The sequence below is a fragment of the Benincasa hispida genome, chromosome 11 (genome assembly GCF_009727055.1).
Source record: "Benincasa hispida cultivar B227 chromosome 11, ASM972705v1, whole genome shotgun sequence".
Taxonomy (NCBI): domain Eukaryota; kingdom Viridiplantae; phylum Streptophyta; class Magnoliopsida; order Cucurbitales; family Cucurbitaceae; genus Benincasa; species Benincasa hispida.
In genome coordinates, this window is record NC_052359.1 from 52,567,506 (window position 1) to 52,572,638 (window position 5,133).

A 5,133-nucleotide genomic window follows, 5' to 3' on the forward strand; every position below is an offset into this window, starting at 1 on the left:
TTGCTTCTCCCAAGTTTTAGCATTTTTTCACTCTCATTTAATTTCGAAAAAATCTAAGTTCTTCTTCTTCTTTTTCTTTCAAATTTTAGAAAGATAAATAAAATATTTTATCATAATATCTCCAAAGATTTTATTAAATTAATAAATCGATTAACTTTTCAAATTATTTTAATTTAGGCTTTAAAAACCAAAATTGAATGGCATAAGATCTATCAATTTAATACAAATTAAATTCTTTCAAATATTTAAATCAATTCAAAACCACATAAAATTAATTATCTCTTAATATTTTTTTTAAGTTGACCCTAACATCCAAATATTCAATATTTTCAAAATAATTAGTTCGAATATTTAATGAACTAAATTTTTTTTAATTTATAATTAATTTAAATTTTCGCAGGTTACAGCAAGAGCTGCAAAACCCATGGATTTTCCTCTAGTGAAACGCATTCCAACAGATTGAAGCAACTTTTTCCCTCTTTTGACAAGGTTCGACACGCATCCGGTCTTTAAGCTCATACACTCCATGTTTAGTTTTCGATTTATCTTTTAGGGTTGTTTCGTCCATTCTTCCTTTTCCCCTTTCATCTTCTTCTTGAATTTTTGCAATAACAACACAATCAAAGACCTATAATGGAGTAAAAAGGGAGTTGAGTTTCATAAATCTTAGGTCTCAACTGCTAGTGGAAATCCCAGGCTGAAATCGAACTAGAGGCATCAGAACTGCCATAGCCACGAAGGCTTGGCACTACGATGCAGTACCCAGGTGATTTCAAGGCCAAAATTTGATGGCACCATGGATCTGTAGCTGGAGCTGGAGCTTAACGTGGGTTTGCCGAATTGATATCTAGAAGTATGAAACTGTCGGCATAGACTTGGTATTGTTTTATATCTTTTACAACTCAATTATCATTCTTTTTCTTATTTTCTAATATTTGTGCTAAAATTGAAAAACTTGAATAAAAAATTGTTCTTTCACATATTTTCTTTTATACTGACCTATACTGAGTGGCGTTTGGCGCCTAAAGTTGAGTTAAGCTGGTAATTATCATAGGATGAGAGTAATTGGAGTTGATGCGAATAACGAAGTGAAAAATGTGAAGTAGTGCGAATAACGAAGTAATAAATCTCTTTAATAATTGGTGAACCAAACGATGGGTCACTCAACCCATTCCAATTTGGTTGGCCAAACACCTGTAATAGTTTACCAATCCTAACCAACCAAAGATGATGGATCGATACATACTACTGATAGTAACCGAGCGAAATAAGATGAGTTTTGGGGATCATTAGAAGAATATCATATATATAACATTCGGTTGAAACATGGATTCCTTGAAGAAAAACACGTCCAGCCGAACTTTATTTAAATCAAAGATTCCTATTAAAAGATTAATTAGATCGTTAATACCTCTACCTTATTCTAATTCCATTTGTGTATTCTTCTTTTTATTTTTTGATCTGTCTTTTGTTAACATTCAGTTTCAGCTCTGTTTTACATTATCTTTCCTTTGAGTTTTTCTTTATTTTTCCAGCTTCTTATTTACATTAATTGATGAGTGTCTAACCAAGACAAAACTACTCAAGTGTGGCATTTTGGTCACCAGTACAAATTTGAAGAATAATAATAGAAGGGATGGGATCTTGATTTCATGATACTGATAAACTACATTTGGTATTTATACAATGGTATCAAGCCTTAAGCCCTTTATTGAGCACAACATAGTTAACTAACAAAAATGAGAGAATACTATTGATTGAAATAAATAAGAACAAAACCAAAGCACTTTTTCAGGTGGAATGGAACTGATTTCTTTTTTACCTGATATTGTTCTTCCTTCATTTCCTTGTTGCCTTTCCTGTGAACACTAGTGTTTTGATGATGGTTTTTCAAACGTTTTTGCCTTTTACCTTTGATTATTGAAGTAGAGATGGGTTTATCTAGATGCTATTGGTTTTTATCTTGTACCATATTCAAGAAGAATTGGCCTGCTTCCTGTACCTGCAATTTTGGAAGTTGCTTATTTCATGATTTTAGAATCTTCTCTTCAATGGGAAGATTTGTTCTTTTTTGGTCTGGAATTAGAGTGTAATGGCTGTGAAAAGTTCTATTGTTGTGAAGTATCACTATTTTATTCTTCTTTCATGGCTTTCGGTGTGCAATGTTAAGTATCTGTTTACTTTCTTATGATTTTTATAGCTACTAGAATTCTTTGTTTGACGTGGATGCCATTGTTCGAGTTCTTGAAATCTTGGGATACAAAGTCATGGGAAAAACACAAATTTGAATGAAGTTGTTTATTCTGTAACTTTTCAATTGTTGGTTTCAAGTGTGTTAAAAAGATCACGAAGTTGTTGGATGCTTTATTACTAAGATTTGATCTTTTTAGTGAAATTAAAATTTCGATGTTAAAAGTAACTTGCTAAGGTCAATGAAGCTTCAAAAGAAGAGTTTCCAAGCATCTAAGAGGCTGGATATTCACTCTCTCTTTCTATAAATGAATTGCTATGACTATCCTGTCGTTATGATAGTCATAAATTTGTTATTGCTCAGTTTAGTTGTATCCTGCTGTTTGTTTTTTGCCTATTCTTGTTGATGGATTTTACTAGAGAGTTTAGGTGATGTGGTTTTTTTTTTTCTTATACTCAGAATTGAATTCTATTACGTTCATCTTCTAAAGAGAGAGGTATAAAATGGAGGAAAGAGCTTGATAACTAGATTTGTTGGAAGCTCTATTGATCATTTCTTTGTGAATAAGCTTGGATGCTTAGATTGCGATGTACTTGTTTTAAGGCTCTAAATGGTTGTAGACATACTATTAAATTTTTATCGACATGTCAATATTTTCATTGATATTTTCATGTTTTCATGAGTTTGATATTGACATGAGAGATGAATAATTAATTGAACTTTTGCAGTGATGTTTACTTTTTAAATGTAGTTTTTGATATGTTAAGAAAATGCATGTTGTTTTGCAGGAAAAACTTTCAGATTGACAAGATTTTGTTGGTATGACGAGATTTAGCTGCATGATTATTTTAGTTTAGTTGCGCTATTGTTTTTGTTTTGTTCTTTTTTTTTTTTTTTTTTTTTTTTTTTTTATGTATCTATATGATCCTCCAAGGTGAACCAACTTTCTAGATCTTTAGACTTTAGAGCTTTATGTATATATTTGTCAATATAACTTGTTGATAGGTTAGTTAAACAATTTGTCACTTTCTTTGTTGTGAATGAGTTAATTTTTATGTTCGTTTAAAATTAAGTTGTATATATAATAGCAATTAAGATATTATTTTGTGCATATACCGATAAAAGAAAAATGTTATTGATTTGCACGTGCGTAAACAAAAAAAGTGTATATGTATTTTTATTTTTTCAATAGCAAAATCATGCCAAACATTTAATAATGGATATTTATTGATAAAAAGTAAGTGAAAAATCGATATTAAAGATAATGTTCAGTGCTGGTTGAAAATCGACATTGAAGATATTATTCAATGTTGGTTAAAAACTGACATTGAAGATAATTGGCATTTAAATCTTGATCATTTATAATGTCGGTTTAGAACCGACATTAAAGATCTTTTATAATACGATCTTCGATGTTGAATTTCAATCGACATTGTACCCTTATATTGTCGGTTCTTCAATGTTGGTTGAAAACTAACATTGAAGATTATTGACATTGAAATCTTGATCATCTATAATGTCGTTGTTCGCACGAGATTTCAAGAGAAATTTATTTCGTGGAACTTGAATTTTGTATTTATATTAATTATGTGGAAGTGAGTACAATTTCTAATATATAATATTTTGATACTTTCAAAATAAATTATAATCTTTGAGTTGGTTGATAATAAATGATCGGTCTTTGGACTTTGATCATCTGGATGATCAACCTTTGGGCTTGAAGATCTTTTGGAGGATCGGCTTTTGGGCTTGATGATCTTCTTGGAGGATCGGTTTTTGGGTTTGATGATCTTCTTGGATGATCGGCCTTTGGGCTTGATGATCTTGTTGATCTTCTTGGAGGATCGGTTTTTGGGTTTGATGATCTTCTTGAACAATCGGCCTTTGGGCTTGTTGATCTTCTTGGAGGATCGGTTTTTTGGTTTGATGATCTTCTTGGACGATCGGCCTTTTGACTTGTTATCTTCTTGGACGATCGGCCTTTGGGCTTGATAATCTTCTTAGCCGATTGTGATTGGCCTTGTTTCGTAGAGTTGATGTTGAGATTGATTTGATGTGATGTAACATCCCCAATTTCAGGAAAATTTAAGTTAATTATCTAAAATTATTGAGTTTAAATTTTCCTTTTATTTGGAATGTAACGACCCGATCCCCTAGGACTTAAGTTAGGCCGTTACTAAATACATGCATGCATGGAACTTTAAATAAGGTAAGTGCAAAAGGCTTTCATTAAATTCAAATATTAACAACAATGGGTACCCATAAATCATAAATGATAATAAATAAGTCTGAAAACGATTTTTAATAGTAAGTTTCAAACATCAAAATTGACAATTAAGAAAAACATAAAAAGAAATCTAAATCTCATGAGCGGAAACATAAAACTAGTTCTAGTGGCTCGATCACGAATTCCGCTTATCCATCGTCAGTGCATCTCTACCCTTACTTGAAACAACAACATAAGAAAGAATAAGTATAAAATACTCAATAAGTAACCCCAATATGTCCTCTAGATGCCTACCTCTGATGGAACATATAAACTGTCCTAGTCCTCATGGGACACATACATACATGAAAAATCGAGTTCTATCCTACTGTAGCTAAATATGCCCATTACCGGTGAATCTCGAAGGAAACATAAACTGGTGAATTCTGAAGGAAACACAATATCTGGTGAATCCCGAAGGAAACACAAACTGGTGAATCCCGAAAGAAACACAAACTGATGAATCCCGAAAGAAACACAATATCTGGTGAATCCTAAAGGAAACACAATATCTGGTGAATGTCGAAGGAAACACAAACTGGTGAATCCCGAAGGAAACACAAACTGGTGGGCATTCTAACTAATCAGTAAAATCACTATCACAATCTCGACATCACAATCTCAACATGGTCTATAACGTACATATACATCTCATCATCATGATTCTACAATATAC

At 31.8% G+C, this 5,133-nt stretch overlaps 1 long non-coding RNA gene across 1 annotated transcript; it reads left to right on the forward strand.

Annotated features, from left to right (window-relative positions):
• Positions 1–394: 394 nt before the first annotated feature.
• LOC120090130 lies at positions 395–3,290 on the forward strand. The gene is made up of 2 exons (XR_005485424.1): positions 395–878; positions 2,980–3,290. It is a non-coding gene; the product is annotated as an uncharacterized LOC120090130 (long non-coding RNA).
• Positions 3,291–5,133: the final 1,843 nt, after the last annotated feature.